The following is a 24958-nucleotide window of genomic DNA, read 5'->3' as shown; positions in this document are numbered from 1 at the left end:
AGATTTCAACATGTGAATTTTGGTGGGGGAGCACAATTCAGCCTGTAATAACTTGGAGAGGCCTTCAACACTGGAGTGGCTTCCAAGCCAGCCCCCTCCTCATCTGGCCAAGTCAGGTCACTCTGTCTGGCTCTGAGACAGACACCCACTCAAGGAAGAGCCAGTTCCAGAACCCACTCAAGGAAGTCATTAAGTGTGCTGAGAATCTGTTACTTCACACAGCAATATCACGCACCAGCTCACCACAAGCTGCATGTGGTGCATGCACAACACCATTGATTAAAACTCAGGGTACCTGGTCCAGCTGGCAGATGAGACAGTAGGTTCTGGAGAACCCAGCTCTTAGAGGGCCCATCCTCCACTTACTAGCCTTAGGATGCATTAGGGCATGGCTCTTTGAAAATGCAGAACATAGGATGAAGAGAGAAGAATATGGAACATCAGGCAGCAGAGGCCTGCTTTACCTCTGTGGTGTCAAGGCCACCAGGCTCACTACTTGAAATGCACAGGCCCCTCAACCTGTCAGCAGTACAGGACAGGGGTGTCTGGGGAGAGACATCAGGACAGGGTGTCTGGGGAGAGACATCAGGAGGATGGTGTTGGTGGATGGTCCCTTTCCCTTGGGTTTCTTCCCACATCAGTCCCGGGTCCTGCTGGGGCTCCTGGACTGAGTGATTGAGTTCAGTTTGGCCACATTGTCACCAGGGCTTGAGCATGGCCAGGACAATACTAAGAGCTTGGACTGAATCCATGATCTCAGGAAACAAAGCTCTAAGACTTCTACCAAGAGTCCAGGCATCTGACTCTAAAATAATGCTATGCTCATTCACTGCAGGTAATTTACATTAAATGCCTGGAAATCTACTCTTAGCCCTCAGGGATGCTTCTGATTCTCTAGAATGTTCCCTCAGCTCCAGGCTGAGAACCTCCTAAGGCCATGGCTGTTTCTTATTATCTTTGCATCTCTTGGGTACACCTGGCTCACCTGTGGAGATTTTAGAATACGATGCTCAGTGCTCAGGGCCCTGTCCCAAATAAGGATGGGATTAGCTGTGGTGTAGTCCAGGAAGGGTGAGTTTTGGAAGTTGCTTGTAATGTGCAGGCTGAGAACCACTGCAGCAGAACTCCTGGCTTGAACAGGGATCCAAGTGGAGAAGAAAGAGGGAGCCAGGATGAGAGAGGAAGCAGAACCAGGAGAAGGGGCCCATGTGGAGCCTGATGCACTGAGTGGTGCCCCTCAAGGTCTGCTGTGTGTAGGCATCCCCAGGGGCTCTTGGGGAAACAGCTTGGAGAGTCTGGGGTGGGGCCCGGGGCTTGAATTTCCAAAAAAGCCCAAGAGATATCAGTGTTGCTGGTCTGAGGACCACGTTTTGAGAAGCAAGAGAAAGGGGCATCAGGAGAGAAGTCATCAGCAAATACAGAAAGAAAAAAACTACTTAAAAATGCTTCAAGCTGGATTTCTAGTTAAAAGTCTACACATTTCTCTCTGTTCCCTCCTGAAACTGTACCAATGTGACAGTAAAGGAACGAAACACACACACACATGGGTTGTGTGTTCACATGGACACAGAAAATGGAAAGCAGACAGAAACTACTACTTCTGGGAAGACTACGTAGTCTAAAACATTTGCTAGAGAAGGCTAGACTCTTGATTTTGGCTCAGGTCATGATCTCAGGGTTGTGAGATTGAGCCCTGTGTTGGGCTCCATGTTCAGAGGGGAGTCTGCTTGAGATTCTCTCTTTCCTTCTGCTCCTCCCCTGGCTCGTACTCTCACTCTCTCTTTTCCTCTCTCTCTCTGAATAAATAAATAGAATTAAAAAAATTTTTTTTAAAAAACTGGAGACAGCACGAGAATTCACTTGACTCAGTCTCAGCTGAGAGGAGGAGAACGTCTTTCTGTGAATCTGTAGCCACCAATTTCATGCAGATTAAGGATCTTAATTTACCTGATTTCATGGACCAAAATGCATCACGCTGAAGATTTAGTTTAAATCGTCTTGTACTCTTGTGCTGCTGGTGGAAATATGTGAGGAGGACCACCACAGAAAACTGTTAGTGTGAAAGCAGAAACACAAGTATCCTGTGCCCCTGATTCCTCTGTTACTAGGTTGGAGACCTGACAGAGAAGCATAGTGTGTTCACGTGGGCCACACACCAGAAGTTCATGGCAGCACTGTTCATCATACCCCCCAAAGGGAAGCCACTCATATGCTCATCAACCATGGGAGAGAAAAAGAAAGTAGAATACTATACAGTAATGTAAATGAACACTGCAACTACTCGCATCCACACGGACGAGTCTCACAGACGTGTGCTGAGTAAAAGAGGCCAGATATGAAAAAAGAACATAGAGTAGGTGGTTCCATTCAAAAGAAAACAGGTAGAACTGCTCTGTGCTCAGGATAGTAGTGACCTCTGAGGGAGGACATGCATCCAGGAGGGGAAGATGCAGCAGGGGAATTCTGTAGTTCTGTATCATTTTCTGTCACCTGGACACAAAACTGCTCAGTCATGATTTGCATATTGTTTGTATGTACATTGTTCTTCACTAAAATGTTTACATTAACCAAACATACAAAGTGATCCTGCACATAGGGTGCCCAGGCATCGGGCAGAAGCAAACCCACATCATCTTTGGAGAAGCACACACTCAATTCAGGCCTCAAAATTTTTCTGTAGATAAAGTTTCAAAGAACATGGTCTCATATAAATACAGAGGAAAAACTGGTGATTGTCAAAAAGAGGGGGTGGAGGGGAGAGGCAAAATGGGTGAAGAGGATGAAGAGGTGCAAACTTCCAGTCATAAAATAAATACGTCACAGGGACAAAAAAATACAACATAGGGAATATAGTCAACAAAACTGTGATATGCTTAATGTGGTGAGCATTTTGCAATGTTATAATTGTTGAATCACTATGCTGTACACCTGAAACTAATTTAATACGATATACCAACCATACATCAATTAAACATTTAAAATTTAAAAAAAATTAAGTTCAATAAAATTGTCTGTAAAACTGCCAACTCAAATTTTTTTATTTTGGAATTCACAACTGATACAAATCATTTATGAAATTAAGTGAAACATTTGATGGTTCCCAAAGAAACCAACACAGAAAACAATTTAAAAAATGATAAAACAAAGCCCAGTCACCAATCATAGAACAGCAGCTGCAACATCAGATCCACAAGGAATCCAGATATTAGAAATTGAACAATGCAGAATGCAGACATATTATCTTAATACGCTTAAATAACCAAATATTCAATAGGTCTAAAGACCTAAAATATAAAAAGTAATTTACTCAGAACAAATAGGTAGATTTCTAAGAGAACCAATCATAACTGATGTTAAAAACTTCATGGAAGCACACGGCTCTAGATGAAATTAGGCAGAGTCTGGGATATGCTCTGAAGCACACTGGATAGTGCAAAGGGACATGTGCAGATAATGACATGGAAAGTGTTCATGGTCTGAGTCTCTATTTTTGTGTACGTTTGAAAATGTCTTTAATACTATGGTTTTTAAAGCCTTTAAAGGATGGTTGAACAGTAGAATAGATACACCACAGGTGAAGATTAGTCAACTGAAAACATATGAAGAAATCACTAAGGTGGCTCAGTCAGTTGGGCATCTGACTCTTGGTTTAGGCTCAGGTCATGATCTTGGAGTCCTGCAGTTGAGCCAAGCATCACGCTCCGTGCTTGTTCTTCTCTCTCCTGACCGAGGAACAACAGAAAGAATATCACGTGTGTTGGGATGTCCAGGAGAAGAGGCCATACTCGAAGGGGGCATGGTTGAGCATTTCCCAGAACTGGTAAAAATGTGAATCTCCATATACAGCATGTACACCGAATTCCGAGATGGAGAACAAAAGTGTCAATCCACACCCATATATTTTGTGGCACGACTGCAGAACAAACACCATGAGACAGGAAGCAATTGTAAAAGAAGCAAGGGAGAAAAAGACTATGTTCAAAGGAACAGTAGTCACTCAGGGATGAGAAAAATGTCAGCAACCAGGGAAACCTCAGGCAGTGGATGATGATGCATTCAACGTACTGAGAGAATGTATTGGCTGACTCAGAACTGTATACTCTGTGCAATTTTATTTCAAGAACAATAGCAAAATCAAGGCATTTTCAGACAAACAAAAATAGAGAATTTATTGCCAATAGACTCTCATTAAAGGAACTTCTAAGGGATTTATTTCTTGAAGGAAGAAAAATACTAGGTCTAGATGCAAAGAGGAATAGTGACTAAAGAAAATGGTAAATATAAACATAAATCTAGACAAACATTATAGAAAATAAAACTAATAATGCTTATTATGTGGGTTTAAAAATAATAGAATTTAGGGATTCCTGGGTAGCACAGTGGTTGAGCATCTGCCTTTGGCTCAGGTTGTGATCTCTGGGTCCTGGGATCGAGTCCCACATCAGGCTCCCCGTAGAAAGCCTGCTTTTCCCACTGCTCTGTCTCTGCCTCTCTCTGTGTGTCTCTAGTGAATAAATAAATAAAATCTTTAAAAAAATAGAATAAAAATAATAGAATTTAAATACTGGACAGCAGTTCATGAATTGGCATTGGCATGCTCAGTATTTGGAGATGAATGCAAAAGTCCTTTTTTTTTTTTTTTTGAATGCAAAAGTCCTTGTGTTTGGGGGAGGAGGGCAAAGATATTAGTTAACTTTACATTTTTTAAAATATGAATGTTGAAATGTCTTGAGTCTCCATTAAGTGAATAAAAAATGGAGTGTATAACTTTCAGACCAGAAGCCAGTGGGAGAGGGATAGAATTGGAAGGAAACACGATAAATATCTCAATCTTAAAGAAAAGAAAAATATTATACACACACACACACACACACACACACACACACATATGTTGGGGAATAGAAAAAGCACAAATGAATGGTTTTTTTTTATATATTTTTAAATTTTTTATTTATTTATGATAGTCACAGAGAGAGAGAGAGGCAGAGACACAGGCAGAGGGAGAAGCAGGCTCCATGCACCGGGAGCCCGACGTGGGATTCGATCCCGGGTCTCCAGGATTGCGCCCTGGGCCAAAGGCAGGCGCCAAACCGCTGCGCCACCCAGGGATCCCCAAATGAATGGTTTAACTCAAAAAGATTGTCCAAGTAGAAAAAAAAATCTAGCTACAATAAACAAAATCATGATCAAGTTACATTTATACCAGAAATACAAAATTGGTTTAAGTTTAGAAAATAATATAAAGAGATTTGATTAATTAAGAGTAAGGCAAAGAATTGTACACACTTCAGTAACTCTAGAAACAGCACTTGTTAAAATCTGACATGCATTTGAGATAAAATATATTTGAAAACTAGGAATGAAAAGGAAATAAATGTTCAGAAATGAATTAAATAAATGCACAAAAATCCTCCAGGAAACATAATAGTTAAAAGTGAAACTCTGAAAGCTTTTCCTTCAAGATTGGAGCCAAAACATAGATGTTCACTATTACTGCTACTATTCAATGCTTTGTTAGAGATGCTAGCCAATGTAGTAAAAAAATGAAAGAAGGAAAGAAAGAAAAGATCTAAGACATGAAAAAGAAGGGGAAAGACCAGTATTATCACTCACAAATGATATTATTATCTGCATAGAAAAACCAAAAAACCTGGAGACTAATCATCAGAACTTAAAAGAGTTCAGTATAGTTATGAATCCAAGATTAAATATGTAAAAAAGCCTGTGCTTCTCTACACTAGTAAAAACATAAATGCTAGGTTTTAAAAGACACTATAAGAGCAGCAAAGACCAAAAGATTAGAGGAATAGCAGCTAAGCAAGACCTTTAAAGAGATTTTTAAAGTTTATTGAAAGACATTATAGAAGACCTAAAGAAATAGAAAGATGAAGAATGCCTCTGACAAGCTAATTGGTATGCTGGACATGGCCAAGGAAAAAGGTTTGAAAATAGGTCAATACAACTTCCTAAACTGAAGTGTAGAAAGATAAAGGAGTAAAACAAAAACAAAACAGAGTAGAATAAGCAAGAATTACCAGATAATATCAGAGGTGGAGTATGTGTGTAGTTAGATAAGCAATGGAAGAAGAAAACAAGAAGCAAGAGGAATATTTGAATTAATAATAACCAAGAACTTTCCAAAGCTAATGACACCACTGCACAAATCCAGGAAGTTCGGAGGATACCAAAGAGGATAAACAACAAGAAAAATACACCTATATACATCAGATCCAAACTACAGAAATCCAAAGATAAACAGAAAATCTAGAAAGCATCCACAGCAGGGAGGAAACACCTATAAAGCGATAAGAATCACAGTGCAGGGATCCCTGGGTGGCGCAGCGGTTCGGCGCCTGCCTTTGGCCCAGGGCGCGATCCTGGAGACCCGGGATCGAATCCCACATCGGGCTCCCGGTGCATGGAGCCTGCTTCTCCCTCTGCCTGTGTCTCTGCCTGTCTCTCTCTCTCTGTGACTATCATAAATAAATAATAATAAAAAAAATTAAAAAAAAAAAAAAAAAAGAATCACAGTGCACTTCTCGTCAGACACCACGCAGTGAGAATGGAGGGCAGTATTCCAAGTATCAAGAAAGAAAAAATTACCAACCTAGAATTCTATATCCAATGAAATCATCCTCAAAAGGGAAGGAGAAATACAGACTCTCCCAGATAAGCTAAAGTGCAGAGAATTTATGGCCAGCAGACTTGCCCTGAAAGATGTGTTAAAAGTTGATCCTCAGGCAGAAAAAAGATAGTATAAAGAAAAGAACACTGGAGAAGGAACAAATAAATATAAAATAAGATCTTTTCGTTTTTCTCTTCCTTAATTGACCTAAAATAGGACTGTTTTCTCAAGTATGGATCTTCCTCAAGTTATGATGGGGTTACCTCTAGTAACCCATTGTAAATTGAAAATACTGTTAAGTTGAAAATGCGCTTAATACACTTTAACCTATTGAACATCATGGCTCAGCCTAGCCTATCTTAGACATGCTCAGAACACTGACATTGGCCCACAGTTGAGAAAAATCATTGAACACAAAGCCAATTTTATAATAAAGTGCTGAATATTCCATGTAATTCAATGGATTGTACTGAAAGTGAAAAATGGTTGTATGGGTACAGGGTGGTTGTAAGTGTATAGGGTATGCTCCCATACCTGGGAGCTGTGGCTCATTGCTGCTCGGCATCTCGAGAGAAAATCATACTGTAATTGCTAGCCTGGGAGTGAGATCAAAATTCAAAACTCAAAGTATAGTTGCTATTGAATGCACACTGCTTTTGCACTATTGTAAAGTCGAAAAATGAAAATTCATAAGTGGAGCCATTATAAGTCAGGGTCAGTCTATGATAGTAACAATGTTTGTGGCTGGTCCCCAATAGTAACCACGTTGCGGTAATTCTAGCACGGTAATGGTGAGGTGACTGACATCTCTCTCACAGGTTTGGGGGAAAGAACTGGGAGTAAATACTCAGTGATCAAATGCCTATACTACATGTGAAGCAGTATGGTGTCATTTGAAGGGTAACTTGGATTAGTTAAAAATGTATATTCTAAACTCTTTAAAAAGGTTTTAAAGAAGTATAATTGGTAACCTAAGAGAGGAGATAAAATGGAATCAGGAAATATTTAATTAAAACCTGAGAAGGCAGAGAACAAAAGGGGAAGAAGACAGTCCAGTATTTGTTTGGCTAAAGACAAGCATATTTAAGGAATACAACAATAAACTCAGATTTAGAGCCAGGGTAGAGGAAAATTTGATTCCTGAGAAATTTGGCACTGCAGATCAGAGGGGAAAGGATATGCTGGGACAGCCCCTGGAAATGCATTCAAAGATATTTCAAACATTCACAAAAATAAATTCCATAGACTGAAATGTGAAATCTTTTTGTTAGTATTATTATATATTAGGATATACATTAGTATTCTCTATTATATATGTATGTGTATAATTTGTTTGAATTTTTAAAAGAAATTTATGTTTTAGAAATGTTTAGAGACTTAGAGAAGGATGAAATCTAGTGCCTAATGGTCGAAGAGCTGTCCAGAAGAGCCCAGCAAGGTTCAGGAAATAGAGGCAGAAAGTGGATATTCGGGGGACGGCTCAAACCAGGAGGCGTGGCTAAAGATGTGGCTGAGGGGCTGCTATTTTTTATTATAAGCCACATGGAAATATTGGACATTTAAAACCAACACATGGGGATCCCTGGGTGGCGCAGCGGTTTGGCGCCTGCCTTTGGCCCAGGGCGTGATCCTGGAGACCCGGGATCGAATCCCACGTCGGGCTCCCGGTGCATGGAGCCTGCTTCTCCCTCTGCCTGTGTCTCTGCCTCTCTCTCTCTCTCTCTGTGACTATCATAAAATAAATAAATAAATAAATAAATAAATAAATAAATAAAACCAACACATGTATTTCTTAGATAAAGATAAAAATTAAACTTGAAACAAAGTCCAAAAGGTAACAATAAGAATACCCAAATTAAATCTCTTTTGAGCTTGGTCCTTAGGATGGCTTTCTCCATTCTGGTCCAGGGCACAGAGCAGGACACAGCTGCCCCATGAGCCTCCCCAGTGGCAAATCCTGATCCTCCAGTGAGCCTGGCCCCAACATGGGTGGGGCCAGGACTCTAGGAGGATAAGTTTTTCGTGTAGGGAATAGAGGGTGCTCCGGTAATGACTTCGAAACTTCTTCCCAACTTAGTCCTTCTTCTCACTTTCATTTTTCTCCCAAACTGGATGATCTATCATTTACTCTGCCTTGCTTCAGGCTATGCTATTTATAACAATAGAAACAGTATTTTTGGCTTGTCATCTTTCTCCAAAGGAACTAAGATTGCCTCTAAACCTTTAATGTACATACAAAGTACCTTCAAATATTGTTGAAATGCAGATTCTAATTCAGCAGGTCTGGGACTGGGCCTGAGAGTCTGCATTCCTAACCAGCTTCTAGGTGAGGCTGTTGCTGTTGGTCCATGGACCACACCTGAGTGGCAAAGGGACTTGGGGCAACTTTATGGGGTCATGGAAACAGTCTATACCTTGATTGTGATTGTCATTACATGGCTATATATATTTGTCAAAACACACTGGACTGTATACTTAAAATGGGTGCATTTTATTGTATGTAAATTATCCTTCAGTAAAATGAATTTTAAAGGAAAAAATTCACTTTAGAGGGACTATAGATCTAAATGTGAAAGATGAAACAATAAAGACTTAGAAGAAGCCATAAACTCTGGGGTAAATAAATCTTTCTTGAAAAGATTCCAAAAAATAATTGACTATAAGAAAAAAATCCACATAAATTGGACTATGTTAAAATTAAAAACTTTTATTCATCAGCAGACTCTATTAAGAAGGTGAAAAAAAGTAAGCCATAAACTGAAGAAAGATACCCGTAATACTTACATCTGACAAAGGGCTCCTACATATCACATATAAAGAACTACTATAATTCAATAAGAAGCTGCCAACCTAGAAGAGTAACAGGCAAACACTTGAGGGGGTGCTTCACCAAGGATGAAATTCAAAATGGCCAATAAGCACACAAAAAGGGACTTGACTTAATTAGTCATAAGTGAAATGCAAATTAAAACCACAAAGCTATTTGTTTTGGCTGCACTCCCACCGGAATGGTTAAAATTAAGAAACAGACAATAGCACGTGTGAGCAAAGATGTGGAGCAGCTGGAACTAGCATGTGGCACTGATGGAGTGTAAGTCTGGAACATTCTTGGAGAATGACTTGACAGTATTTACTAGAGCTATCAGCATACTCTATGATTCAGTGGACCCACCCTTGAGTGGAAATACAGGCATGAACCTCCCAAAGATGAGCATAAGAATGTTCACAACAGCCTTACTCACAAAGGCAAAATAATCAGAAACAACCCAGATAGCCTTCAACAGTAGTACAGATAAAATGTGGAATATTCATAAAACAGACTGTCACTGACAAAGCACTACGTGCAAAATGTGGCTATGTGCAAAATGTGGGTGCCGCTCCGGTAGCCAACTGGGAAGGGGTTATCACCGCAAAGCTTTAAACGCGGCGTTCAGCTCTGTCCAGCACTCAATTAGGTTTGTACTTGGAATAAACTACCAATATTTTAATTAATTAATTAACTTATTAATTAATTAAAATTTTTATTTTATTTATTCATGAGAGACACAGAGAGAGAGAGAGGGAGAGACACAGGCAGAGGGAGAAGCAGGCTCCATGCAGGGAGCCCGACGTGGGACTCGATCCCAGGTCTCCAGTATCATGCCCTGGGCTGAAGGTGGCGCTAAACCACTGAGCCACCTGGGCTGCCCATTTATTTATTTTTTAAAGACTTATTTTTATTTATTTATTCATGAGAGACACACAGAGAGAGAGGCAGACACATAGGCAGAGGGAAAAGCAGGCTCCATCCAGGGAGCCCGACGTGGGACTCGGTCCCAGGACCCTGGGATCATGCCCTGAGCCAAAGGCAGATGCTCAACCACTGAGCCACCCAGGCATCCTGACTACCAATATTTTTTAGTACCTCAATGTCCCATGCCATATTTGGGAGATATCTATACTATTAATTATAACTATATTGAAAGTCATTATTATCATTCATTACACTATTTTTTAGCCAGTTGGTTTCTATTTCCTGATCGGGGTGCTAGTGACGCAGGCACGTGTGTTTTGCGTAACCTCCCTGGACTGAGTGCTTAGGGTTGGTGCACGTCTCTTGTATGAATGTTACACTTCAATGTGAAGTTTATTTGAAATAACAATAAAATGAATCCTGGCCTGTGTCCCGTCAGAGGGGGCCCTGCATCTTGCCTGGAGTCTCCCATCTGTTCTTGCTGCCACTCGTGATCTTTCGAACCTGCACATCCATCCCGGCTTGTGGGTCCTGCTCAGCCCCGCGGCTGGCCCTCACCCGCAGGACAGCATCTGCCTCCTTGGCAAGGCAGCCTAGGGCTCTCAGTGGCCTCTCCTTCCTCTGCCCCGACCCCTTCCCATCTTTTTGTCTGACCCTGACACTAACTGCACCTCCCTGGCTTGGTGGAGGCTGCTTCTCTGCTTAGAAGGCCCTCTCCACTTCCGCTGGTAAAAGCCTTTTCTCCCAGACTTTTTGTTCAGCTTTGACTGGCTCTGGGAAGTCTTTCCGACTTTCTAGGGCAGACGCGGCTGCTCCCCTTTACTGGGTGCATCCACACCTATCTCCTCACCACATTACAGGCTGGTTGTCGCAGGGACTCCAGCTTTTCATCCTTTTATCCTTAGCACCTAGCAGGGGGCCCGTGGATGGTGCATGCGGGGCAGGACACATGTGAGGGATGAATAAGTGGATAAGAGTAGTAATGGGGGTTCACATATGGGAGGTCTGATAAAGGAGTAAATTGTTCTTAATAAATTTTAGATTTGGCAGGGGCCCTTCAGAGCTTGATCTAGGGCCCCGCAAACGAGCAGTGTATACCTGTATCGTGAGTGTGCACCCTCACTGTGTGTCTCCCTGAGAGATGTGCTTGCTGCAGATGTTGGGCACTTGGTAGATGGTATCTTGTCTACTAATGCTGTTATCCCCATTTTAGATGAGGAGAGGTGTAGAGATGTTCAGTGAACTCGATCAAGGTTTTGTGGCTGCCGGGAGGCACAGCCCACACTTACTATACTTTTTCTTCTGTGAATAACAACCAGGTGTTGAATCATGAAAATGTCCCTCGGGACAGGAAAGGCAAGGGAGGAAGTGTCACTGCCCACTCTGCCCCGGGCAGTGCTTTGACTCAGGCAATACTGTTGGTCCCGCTCAAATCAGTCCCTGTGGGTAGCCACCCCCTCCCCTGTGGAATGGCCCACTGAGAAGGGGTATCACCCCAATGCTTTAAACACGGCGTTCAGCTCTGTCCAGAGACTTTCAACTCCTGCCTGAGATTTTCAGGTTTTAAACAAAACAAAAATCTGATTCACTGTTTCCAGCCCTACAGGAAACACAAGTCCTTTATTTTTCTGCCCCTAACCAAAAAGAAAGAAAGAAAAAAGAAAGAAAGAAAGAAAGAAAGAAAGAAAGAAAGAAAGAAAGTAAAAGAAATCAAACCAGAAAAAAAAAGACCCTTTATGTCTTAGAAAAGTTCTGAATGCTTCTCATTTCACACCACACCAAACATTGTTCATGACAAACTTGACAAAGGCTGGAGAATGAAGCCAGAGGAAATGAATCGCATTACAATAAAACACCCTCGCTAATAAATAAGAGCCCGGCCAATGAATCCGACTCAGAATATACCACTGGCAAGAAGAAATGCCCCCAAAGCTTCGCTTAAGCCAAATAATATAAGAACAGATGGCTCCCCTGGGTCTGAGGGAAAAGTTAATGCATACAGGAGGCTGCAAATGGGGACTCTTGTTTGGGATTTTCGCAGAAAACACAGAGCATTAACAACATTCAAGGTGAAAGAAGAGAGACGGGTAGATTTGGGGACAGGGATGTTTTTATCAGGTGACAAAACAGATCGATGTGGGTCTCTCCATTGGATTCCCACAGCCTGCAGGGCAGTGCCCACTCCAGAGCAAGACCAACCACTCCCAGCTGCCCAACCGGAGAATTAATTTAACTCCAGAATTTGGGTAGTAAGGATGAACTCTGAAGGGGGACAAAATTTTATTTGGGGAAGATTTTTGTTCCCTACAAGCATCATGAAGTGCTGGGGACCAAAGCACGGCTGGTAGTACAAGAGGTACACCCCTGGCTGCCTGCAAGTCCTCAGAGGAAGCCACCCTCCCTGGTGTTAAAGATGTTGAGATCTTCTAAGCACAGAAGATTATGCCCCACACCCAACATCATGGTCATCCCCTTCCTCATCATCACTAGGGAAATCCAAATGGCATTGTCCTGCCAGAGTGGGAGAAAATGAAAGCAAAGCCCAGAGAGATGGTTCCGAGGAAGGCATGACTAACATGAATTCATGACCAGAGATGTCAATTAATAACAATAAAACCTCACATTTTGTTATTTTCAAAGCAATTTCTCACCCACCATCTCATGTGTTGCTCAGAGCAATTTGGGGTGGTAGGGAGGCAGGGATGATTTATCTCCATCTTGCTCGTGAAGAAGCAAAATCTTGTGGCAATGAAGTGATTTGTTCAAGGTCATGGAACAATCATGGATTTTTAAGGCTCTAAGGGTTCTTGGTCATGACAAGCAAGTGCACAGATGACTAATCCAGGGCACCCAGACTTCAATTTTCAGTTTTACACCCACAGCAGACATGGGTAATTGATCACAGAGCACGGTCCTTCTCACACAAGCCATTACTAGCTGCCTGGAACTGGCCCTCAAGATGGAACCCATGTGCCATCCCAAGTCCTGTGTAATTGCTTAACATCAGAGGAAACTGAGCCCAGAGGGGAGCAGGGACTTGACCAAGACTGCCCAATGGGTTAGTGGCTCAGACCCCACGTACCCTCTTTCTGAGCCCAGGGGTGTCTCCAGCACACCATGCGATACTCCAGTTGCTGGTGACCAAGTCTCCACCCAAAGATGCCCCAACAAAGCTTAAGAATAGCATTCTCCGTGACCTAGCCAGAGCTGGTGCGATTTCTGCACTGAGCAAGTGGAAACACTCCTGTTTCTGAGAGAGGAATCAGGAGCCTCTCAGAGATGTTTAAGCCTGAGCTCCTGGCAGGGTTGGTGAGTCAGAAATTGGATTCCAGATCTCCTCCACGTACAGGGAGACAAGTTTGAGACTGTTGGCTCTTAGCATCTAGAGCTCAAGAGGGGGCCTAAGCAGGTGATAGAGACCTAGCAGTGATGAAATAGGGAGCACTCCTAAGCTGTGAGAGCAGATGAGACCACCCTTGAAGGTGAGCACAGGGAGAGGAGGCCCAAGGCACTTAGACCCTGAGGTCAAGGATTATGGAGGAATCAGAAGAGAAGTAGGAAGGAGTGGTCAGCAAGGCGGGACGAAGATCAAGAGGGCGAACCAATGCTGTGTTCTGAGGAGGAGGGGGTGGACTGTCACGTGAGGCTGGGGTCAGGTCTGGGAAGGATGAAGAATGGACCTCTAGACTAAGCTGCTAGGGGGCCATCGGTGGCCTTGATAAGAACTATTTAAATAGAGTGCTGGGTCCCAGACAGAGGGCAGTGGAGGGGTATGACAGTGTAGACAACATATCCAAAGACACCTGCTTTAAAGGTGATGGGCTGAACCGCATCTCCTGAATTCACACACTGAAGCCCTAACCTCGGTACCCGTAGTTGGAGATAAAGCTGCTAAAGAGGTGGTTAAGTTAAAATGAAGCTGTGAGGGTGAGCCCCAATCCAACATAACAAATGCACAGAGGGAAAGGCCACAGAGGATAAGCAAGTGGGCGACCATGTACTAGCCCGGGGGAGAGGCCTCAGGAGATCCCAGCCCTGCCTGCACCTTATCTGGGATTTCCAGCCTCCAGGGCTGAGAGACAGTAAGTCCCCACTGTGGAATCCTGCTACGGTGGCAGCAGCAGGCTGGTAGAGAGCAGTGCAGAGCCATGTCTGCAGGGAGCGGCTAGGGGACAGGAAACCCAGAGGGACCTGGTCTTTCCTTTAAAGGCGCACGGAGGGGGTCCCTGGGTGGCGTAACGGTTTGGCGCCTGCCTTTGGCCCAGGGCGCGATCCTGGAGACCCGGGATCGAGTCCCACATCGGGCTCCCGGTGCATGGAGCCTGCTTCTCCCTCTGCCTGTGTCTCTGCCTCTCTCTCTCTCTCTCTCTCTCTCTCTCCTCTCTCTCTCTCTCTCTCTCTCTGTGACTATCATAAATAAATAAAAATTAAAATAAAATAAAATAAAATAAAATAAAATAAAATAAAATAAAGGCGCACGGAGCTGCAGCATATCTGTACTGGGATGGCAATGGTCCTTGGAGAGAAGGGAAGAGTGGATGATGTGGGAAAGCAAGGGTACCGGCACTCGAGGACTCTGCACAGACAGGATGGTCTCTGGCACCTGTGTGGGACAGCGGGCCTGGTAGGTGGAGGAGAGTGGGAAGGGTGCCATGCGCCCAGACACACAAGGGAGGATGGCCACTGGCTTAGGGCGTGAGGGCCTCTTGGGCCCTGTAAATCAGACTACCACAAAACAGAGAAGTTTGGGCTTAAAAAATATATTTTATTTTATTATTTAAAAATTTTTTTTAAAATATTTTATTTATTTATTCATGAGAGACACACAGAAGCAGAGACATAGGTAGAAGGAAAGTAGGCTCCCTGCAGGAAGCCTGATGCGGGACTCAATCCTGAGACCCCAGGATCACGCCCTGAGCCAAAGGCAGACACTTAACCACTGAGCCACCCAGGTGCCCCTTAAAAAGCGTATTTTAAAATTAGTTAAGAAAGATGCAACACTACATAAAAGTGGTATCCGACACTAAGGGTAAAAGGGATGGGTCTGTTCCCTGTGAACACCCCGTGCTCTGCTGTAGTTGTAGAAAGGAGGCTCTCCTACCTGGAACCACTTTCCTCTGAGACCTAAAACCTCCCTGAATGTAGAAGCCATGCTGCAGAACCTCCCATAGGGGCCCTGGAAGACAGGACTTGCAGAAATGGGGAACACTCCCAGGAACAGGGGATCTCCCCATACCCCTCTCTTGGTCCACAAACAGGGATGGCTCAGGGCCATGGTGCCCACAAGGAATGATGGAGCCTAACACACCTGTTTTCGAAAAGCCCCTGAGAATTGGAGCCTGGAGCCTGGGAGGCAAGTGTGAGCTATCACTACTATTCAACTTATGTGTCCCTCCAAACCAACTGCACTCCAATCCCTTTAAAAAAAAAAAAAAAAAAAAAGACCATTTTCTTCATTAGGAAATGTCAATGAATCACATAATCCTTTACTCAGAGGCCAGGAAGGAAGCACTCATGTCATTAAGACACAGTTGTGCTTAATTCCAACATTCATCCACGAAAATAACAATTTACTGAAGCTCAATAATGTTGGCACAGGGTTTCTGTTCGTCTTTAGACTAAAAAAAAAAAAAAAAAAAAAAAAAAAAAAGGATCATTGCCACTAAGACTTCCATAAGAATATTCAGGGCTGCTTTATCATAATAGCCCTGAAGTGCAAACCCACAGATGCTAACCGGTGCCAGAACAGTAGAGAAACTGCAGTGCATTTACACGGTGCCGCCCAGCTACGCGGCTACAGGGACCCCAGTTTCACTGCACACCGCACCAACCAATGAGTCTCAAGCTGGAGGTAAAAGGGAACATGCCCTATGGTTCCATTTAGGTGACACACAAGGACAGGCAAAGCAGGGGCTCGAGACACTCCCCGACCCCGGGCACCTGAAGGGACCTGTGTCTCCACTTGGGTGTGTGGCTATGTGGGTGGATGGACAAACTCTTCAGCTGTTCAGATTTGGGAGGTGTTTTGCCTTTCGATAGGGGTGCTGAGGCCCTGGGATTTCTCTTATTGAGATGCAGCTGAAATCAGAAGTCAGGGTCTCTTGAGAGGGTGACAGTTGAGACCCAGCGAAGCTAGGACACCAGCAGTGGAGTCTCCTACTAAGCTAATTTTATATTGTTGTTGTTTGTTTGTTTTTTTTAATTTATTTATTTTATGACAGACAGAGAGAGAGCGGCAGAGACACAGGAGGAGGGAGAAGCAGGCTCCATGCTGGGAGCCCCATGTGGGACTCGATCCCGGGACTCCAGGATCGCGCCCCGGGCCAAAGGCAGGCGCCAAACCGCTGAGCCACCCAGGGATCCCCTGTTGTTTGTATTTTATTTATTTATTTGACAGAGAGAAAGAGAGAGAGAGAGAGTCAGCACAAGCAGGGGGCCGGGCAGAGGGAGAAGCCGGCTCCCCGCTGAGCAGGAAGCCTGACAGGGGCTGGATCCCAGGACCCTGAGACCATGACATGAGCTGAAGGCAGGTGCTTAACTAACTGAGCCATCTAGAGGCCCCTACATAGCCGGTTTTTTTTTTTTTTAAGATTTTATTTATTTATTCATGAGAGACACACAGAGAGAGAGGGAGAGACACAGGCAGAGGGAGAAGCAGGCTCCATGCAGGGAGCACGACGTGGGACTCGATCCTGGGACTCCAGGATCAGGCCCTGGGCTGAAGGCGGCCCTAAACCACTGAGCTACCCAGGCTGCGCCCATAACTGTTTTTTGTTTTTTTTTTATTTTTATTTTTTTGTTTTTTTTTTAAATCAAAAAGATAACAAATGCTAAGAAACAAAAAAGAAAAAAAAAAAGAGGGACAAGGACACAAAATAAACAGTACAAAATACAAAATAAATACCAAGACCCTCTCCCCAAGGTCCCTATAGAGCAGTTTCTTATATGTGTTAATGTTTTTTTGTTCCAGAAACTCCTCTGACGTCCTCTTGAGTCCTGCCAGGTCCATTATTAATGGCTTCAAAGAATTCCATGGTATTGGATGGACCTCACTCCTGGGGCACATTTGTGGCTTCAAACTTTTTCTTGTGATAAACAATGCTACAATGAATATCGGTGTGCAGAAACAGTCTTACCTGTGAGATAATTTCTTAGAAGCGGGATTCCTAGTCTAAAGCATTTATTCACATATCCTGTTGGTAAATATTATCAAAGTCATGGTGTGTGAGTGCCTGCTGCCCCTCAACCTTTTCACCTCTGCCAGTGTGACAGGTGTAAAATGGCACGCCCCTGTTGTATTACTTTGCATGCAATTCATAAATGAAGTGTGTCGGCTGCTGTGTTCATATTCTGTTTGCCTATGTCCTTTAAGAATTTTCCTCTTACAGAGCCTGAGTGGTTCAGCTGGTGAAGCGGCTGGTTCAGCTGGTGAAGCGGCTGCTTTGGCTCAGGTCATGACCCCAGGGTCCTAGGATGGAGCCCTGAGTCTGGCTCCCTGCTAAGTGGGAGTCTGCTTCTCCTTCTGCCCCTCCCCCTGCTTGTGCACTCGCTCTCTCTCTCTCTTTCTCGCTCTCAAATAAATAAATAAAATCTTAAAAAGAAAAAAGAATTTTCTCCTTGGGTCAAGTTGCCCAATTCTGGAGTTGGCGAGCTATGGTCAAGGACCAATCCGGCACTGCCCATTTTGTGCCACTGTCCAATCTGGCCACACTCATTCATGCTTGCAGCTGCTCTCACGCTGCAAGGACAGAGCTGAGCGGTTTCCACAGTGACCATTTGGCTTGAAAAGCCTAAAATATTTACTATCTGGACCTTTACAGGGAGAGTTTGCCAATTCCTGCGTCTCATTGATTTTTTTGTAAATTAGGAGATAGCACTGCGGTCTCTGTTGTATTGAACTCATCTCTCTGTTCTACCTCCTGCCCCCATCTCCATCAAAAGTAAGCAAGTCAGAAGTACAGCTTGAAAGCAGAAGTCATCTGGGCACCTTCATTTGGAAACACTTTGGTCTATGTTAATTCAGGGGTGGCCTTTTTATACCCATTTTACACATGTTCAATTGAGGCTCAGAGTCATGATGACTTCCCTGAGGTCACACAGCTGGTGTGTTGCAGAGCCAGGGCGGATGCCCAGTGTGCCTGGTTCCAAGACCATAGATCTTCCCACTAAAGGATCTCGCCTCCTTGCAGATGGGGCCAACACCAGGCAGTGGCAGTGGCTGTAGAAAACAGAGTCTGACAGATGTTGCCTTATGGCACCACCAGGATCTGTGGGCAGGGCACGGGAGGCCCCACCTTGTTGCTGCTACATGTGTGTATGAGGAGTGCTCATTCCTGAGTGGGAGTGGGGCAGGAAGGAAGCCTACACCCTTGAAACAGAAACCACACGGGGAGGAGGGAGCCCTCTTTTCGGGTATGGAGTTGCACGCCCCTCCCTCTGGCTCAGCCACTAGTGAGGAGCATCATCCACTGAGGAATGACCCCCCTGCCAGCTTTGTGACACAACAGATGTGCTTGAGGGAGCCTGACCACGGTCCTGGCACAGGAAGAGAGCACACAAGCCCCAGGAGGGTGGGAACAGATCTCCTATGACTCTTTGGTGCTGGGCCATGGACACCCTAACACAAACGTGACATCATAATCTCAAAGCCCCAAACAGATCATGACCAGAGAGGTTACCCTCCTGACAACAGTCACCCCATTAAAACCACTGACCCACAGAGCAAGAGGAGCTCATAAAGAGTTCAGGGGACAATGCCCAGGGCATGTTCTTCCCACGAGGTGTGTCCAGGTCGGGGCTGGCATCTGGGCACCTGCAGCTTTCAACTGTCCTTAAAAGAGAAGTGTTTTTAGGGGGATACCTTGAAAGTTCTCCTTTCATTTATTTCTGTCCCTATGTTCAAATCCACTCAAATATCTAGGCTGATAGCATAATACAGCATATCCACACAATTGCCTAGAAGGTGGGGTTTGCAGACAAGGAAACCAGGCAGGGGAGTCCACCCAGCTGGGCTGTGTGGGAAAGCTAGAATTCCAGCCCCCAATCTGGATGGACCTCGGTGTCCGATCTCTCCTCCTCCCCGGATCTCGGTAATTCTAGCAAAGGTTGTCATTTGTCACATTTCGTGTTTTCTCATTTTATGCTTGGTGTAACCGACGATCCTGAAAATAATCAGTATTAATATCTGTATTTCACTGGGGAGAAATGACTCTCAGAGGGCTGACGTGACAGGGCTGTCCAAGGTCACAGGCTGAGCACAGATGAACTGTTGTGACTGGCACCCACGTCTGGGGCCGCAGCCTGATGCATCTACCCACCGTCCCAGCCAGCCTCGGACCCAAAAGGTGGAGCATGGACCTCCTATTGCCTTCTTCCCTTGATTAGATTATTTAAATAGTTTCACAGATCAGATTGTGCACACAACAGCAGTCACGCTCGTGTTGGGTGGTCATTTGGGAATCCTGGTCCACACGAAGTTGTAAACCCTGTCCCCATCATAGGGAGCACTGCCTCCAAGTCTGAGCACGGGCACAAGGGAAGAGGGAGCAGAAAGGGACTTTAAAATGGACTTGAGGAGCTCCACTGAACCTCCGAAGCTCCTCTTCATCTCTATCATCTGAACATCAGGACCCAAGTTGGCCTTCCATGCGTGACGTGCTGCAAGGAGCTGCCTCCATCTTCCACCGTCTGCTGCTATCGTCATACCTGACACACAGCCCTGCTGTCATCGTCATACCAGACACACAGCCCTTTGGTCCTGGGAAACTAGTTTCCTCTTGGGAGGGTAGAGAAACACTATGTAGCAAAGTGAAGACTAGGCCAGGACATTGCCCTGTCTGCACTGGTCTCATTCTAGAACCTTCTATCATGTCCCAGCCTCACCTCCCACCGTCCTCCTCCCTTCAATTCTGTTCCACCTGGTTTGAGACTCAGTATGCTCTGGCAATGGTGTGCACAGATGGCACGGCATGATCTACTTAGGGCAAGGACATCTGGGTCTCACATCCCTTCCGTGTGTCCCCCACAGTGCCCAGTGCAGTGTCACCTAGACAGTACCCACTGGCTAACTCAAACAAGGATCTTCATCTTTAGACCAACAGTTAGGTTCACAAGTCAAGTCATTTTAGAAGATCACATAAAGGATGAACGGATAGGGCAGTCCTGGTGGCGCAGGGTTTAGCGCCGCCTGCAGCCTGGGGTGTGATTCTGGAGACCCTGGATCGAGTCCCACGTCGGGCTTCCTGCATGGGGCCTGCTTCTCCCTCTGCCTGTGTCTCTGCCCCCCCAACACCTGTGTCTCTATGAATAAATAAAATCTTAAAAAAGAAAAAAGAGGATGAACGGATAAAACAAAAACCAGGTCCACCTACACAACGGAATATTACTCAGCCTTAAAAAGGCAGGAAATTCAGATGCCCACTACAGTATGGATGAGCCTTGAGGACTCATCGTTGCAATCAGCCAGCGAGAAAAAGACAAATGCTGTATGAACCCCCTTGTAGGAGGTCCCTGGAGGAGTCACAGAGACAGAACGCAGAGGGGTGGATGCCAGAAACCAGGGGAGGTGAGTGGGGGGTCAGCGATTAATGGGGGACAGAGTCTCAGAGTGGAAAGATGACAAAGTTCGGAATGTAAGGACACAACAGTGTGAATGTGCTTGATACCACTGAACTGCAGACCCAACTAAATTTTATGTTACGCACTTTACCACCATTAAGAAAAAAATCACATAAAGAATCATTCATGCGCTGACTCAAGACTGGACTGGCGAGGCTAGCAGCCTTCCCTCTCGATACCGGTACTAACATAATCCATACACGTCCAAATCTTTTTGCTGGAGGGCAGTGAGGCTCCCTCTGCCCTCAGATCACCCCCGGCCCACCGCAGGACCATCATTTCGTTATGACTTCCTTGGGGGAATGAACAGAAGTGGACATTCAGGGAAAGGACAGAGGTGGAGAGTTTTGGCTAAATTCTGAAATTGTCAAGCGACTAATCAACGCGTTTTCCCTCTCTGGTAGGTTGATAACCTTATCCCTTCAAGAGAGTTGTAAATGTCAGGACACATTTTTTGAACTATAAATCAAAGGCTCTTAGGGCAGTCTGGGCACAGAGGTCAGTTTGGTCCAAGACCAGGTTTAAGCAAACGGCCCTCTGCGGACGCGCTCTGAGCTTGTGCCAGGAAGCTCCCAGCTCAGAGAAAGCTCTGGGTCCATGCAGGGCAGGTGCAGCCGGGAAGGCTGCGGTTCCCCACAGCCTGTGTGTCTCCCTGTGGCCCCTCCAACTGTGCTCTGAGCTCTGAAGCCATGCAGGGAGAACTCACCTCAAATCCCTGTGGCCCAGAGCCTAGGAGAGCTGGGGGAGGGGGAGGCTCTCAGCCTAACCCTGTGCTGGGGTGGTCCCACCTGGCTTTGCTGGAAAGGAGGGGCCCCTCCTGCCCCCGTTCATACACTCCCCATGGGAGAGGCTGTCCTTCCCCCCTCGGCACCCAGGGGCCCCACCTTCTCGGGAGCGTCTGAGTCAGGCCTCCTCGCTGTGGTCTGGAAACTTCCTGTCCTTTCAGGTGTTAGAGAAGGTTCTTTTCCTCTCTGTGGGGCAGGTGCACAGAGGGGCACCCTGCCAGGCCACGGCCGCAGACCCCCTCCCGGTCCATCCCTCCGATCTGGGAGGGCTGTGGGGGCTGTGCCAGGTGGACACACCGGGACGCAGACTGTCCCAGGGGGGCATGGAGGGGACACGGTGGGGCGGAAAGTGGAAGCAATCAGGATGGCAGGGGAAGGCCTGGGGAGGGGGGCGGCCGGGAGAGTGGGGGAGGGATGGGGTCCAGCCGCCCGGACCTCTCAGGTCGCCCCCGCCCCGCGCGTGCTCTGCTCCCGGCCGCGCCCCCATCGCGACCGCCCCCCCCCCCCGGCGGCGCCATCTCCCACGACCCCCCCACTTCTCCCCACCCCACCGCCGGGGCCCCGCGGCGTCAGGGTTCCCCCCACCCCCGCGTGTCCTTCCCCCGCCGCCCGCACCCCGCCGGGACGGCGCCCCCCAGGCAGCGGCATCCCCACGCTGCACCCCCAGCCGCGCCCCGCGCCCCGCGCCCCGCGCCCCGCGCCCCCTCCCCCGCGGCCGCCCTGCCTACCTGGGGCGCTCATGCTCCGCCAGCCGCGCCCGCCGCCTCCTCCGCGCAGGCCGCCGGCTTCCCCCTGGGCCCCCGCCCCCCGCGCCACCGCCTGGCCGGCCGCTGTCCAGGCGCCGCCCGCCCGGGGCTGCAGGGCCAGCAGGGGGCTTCGCGCCGCCCAGGCCGGAGTCCCGAGGCCGGAGGAGGTGAGAGAGAAATAAGGAGAGAAAGTGTGTCATAGGCTGGCAGGGGGAGGGAAATGCAAAACCCGACAGGAAATGAGACTAAAAAATGCAAAAGGTTAGAAAGAGATAAGGAAGAGGGGGCGGGGCGGGTTTGGGTCCCGTCGGGGTAGGGGAGGAGGAGGGGGGGGAGGGAAGGCAGGAGGAGGGGGGAGCGGGCGGGCCCTGGGGCCCCTTGCCCCACCCCCGGGGTGCGGGAGCTCGGGTCCCAGCTCTAACCCCGGTCCCCCCGCCCCGGCCCGGGGAACCCATGGGGCCCAGGTGGTGCCCTGGGCAGGGACGCCCCCTTCTCCAGCTCTGGGTGGGGGTGAGGCGGCTGTCCTTTACAGGAATTGGTTGCGTTTTGAAGAACTTCCAGACCTCCTCCCTGTGATTTGGCGGGAGGCTTTTCCCACAAATGAGCTGGATGCAAGGAATTCTGTAGCCTTGGGCTCCCTCCTCCCTCACCCCAGGCCTCTCTCCCTTTTCAGCCTCAGTTCTGGAAACTTCCTTGGCCTTTCCTAGCGGTCATCTCTCCGCCAAGGACCCCTGCCCTTCTCTTAGACACTTCGTGGTGACAGAGCCAACTGGGCCTTTCTTCCCCCGACTCCCTGTCCTGGGCCCAGAGTACTCAACGCACCCCCCCCCCCCCCCCCCCCCCCCCCCCCCCCGTGCTCTCAAAGTTCTGCTGAATAACCCTGGTAAGAGAAATTGTGGTTTCTAGATGTCCCCGCTTTTAATTTACTCTGGGCGCCTTGCTCTTGCAGGACAAGCACTGTATGGACCAGAAGGTCCTCCAGGGGTGGGGGAGTGGGGGGGGGGTATCTGAAAGGTGAACCTAAAACTTGGGATGAGTCAGACACACCCTGAGCATCTTGGACTCTACTCACCCTGCTGATTTGCTAGTTTCCCTGGCCCCCCACAAATCTCCTTCTGTTCTGCCTCAGTTTGTCCCTCTTCTCTCCTCTCTGCCACTCTTACCATTCACCCTGTAAGAGCTAGAGAACGCGCCCCGCTGTTTTGTGCTTTAAGTTCTCTGAGCATAGTTCCTGGAGCTACCAAAGAGAAGGCATTTGATCCGTGAAGCCATTAAGAGGCAAGTCAGTGTTGGCGAGTGGTGGGAGCATAGGACTACCTGAAATCTTGGCAGTCATGAGGGGTGCAGTCGTGGGACTGAGGAACACGGGTTTGCTTTCTGTAGAACATGTTCCAGAATGCAATCAAGACCCACACAGAGAGAAAGTTCCCCAAACACATAGCGTCAAGGCCCGGCGCATCCTCAGTCCCGGTGACCCGCCTAGGACCAGGGCGGGATCTCCCTCACACTCCATTAGATCTTCACATCAAGGCAGTGTGGTTTCAAGAGGTCTGGTTTCCTTTATGTGCAGTGTGAACAACAGAGTTGATGATGGAGCTATATATACAGTCAAGTGCAAATTTCTGCGAAAAGCTTGGTGAATTGTCACAAAACAAACACACACACCTGTAACCCACACACATAATCAAAAATAGAACTTCATCTACACCTGAGAACTCATTTGTGCCCCCTTTTAGGCATCCTCCCCATCACAGATAACCACATTCTGACCTTTGACAGCATAGATCAATTGTGTCTGACCTCTTACCTATAAAGTCCAAAAACTTGTGTAAATGGAGCCATGCCTAGATTCTCTTTGGGGTCTGGCTTCTTTCACTCAACATTGTAATTTTGAGATTTAGCAGTGGGATTATATGCAGGTGCAGCTCGTTGCAGACATGTCTCTTTTTCTCCCCAACACCTTATTAGAATTTTTAAGCATTCAGACAAGTTAGAAAATTGTATACTGAATACCCATATATCCCAGCCACCTGAATCTACGATGAACATTCTGCTATATTTGATTTATTACATACGTATCCATCTACTTACCCCTGTAGCCATCAATCTTTATTTCTTATGATGCATTTCAGAGTAAGTTGGAAGCATCAGCGACTTTGCTTTTAAATACTTCGTCATGCATATCATTAACTAGAGGTGTTTTGGGGGGTAAAATTTACATACATGCAAATCATTAGATGGAGGTTTGTTTGTTTAAGGTAAAATTTAAAGATTTTAACTATGTCAAGAAATAAATTTTGACAAATGCACATACTGTGGAACCTGAACCCCTATGAAGACAGAACTGTGTGGTCCCGTGTGGCGGCCACCAGACACTTGGCTGTTCGGCACTTGATATGCAGCTGATGTGAATAAGAAATGGAAATTAAAATTCCATTTGATTTTAGCTAAC

General features: G+C 46.5%; 1 protein-coding gene across 2 annotated transcripts in view; it reads right to left on the bottom strand.

The window, feature by feature from the left end:
• The window catches only part of CARD11 (caspase recruitment domain family member 11), a 115204-nt gene extending 92578 nt beyond the window's left edge, over positions 1-22626 (bottom strand). For both annotated transcript variants that reach the window (XM_072753256.1, XM_072753257.1), the window contains exon 1: positions 22489-22626. The gene's annotated coding sequence lies outside the window, so the exon portion shown is untranslated. The remainder of the gene's footprint in view (positions 1-22488) is intronic.
• Positions 22627-24958: the final 2332 nt, after the last annotated feature.

The sequence above is a fragment of the Vulpes vulpes genome, chromosome 3, assembly GCF_048418805.1.
Source record: "Vulpes vulpes isolate BD-2025 chromosome 3, VulVul3, whole genome shotgun sequence".
In the NCBI taxonomy this organism is placed as follows: domain Eukaryota; kingdom Metazoa; phylum Chordata; class Mammalia; order Carnivora; family Canidae; genus Vulpes; species Vulpes vulpes.
The sequence above is the reverse complement of the archived record's forward strand: the minus strand, read 5'-3'. Positions and strand labels throughout refer to the sequence as shown.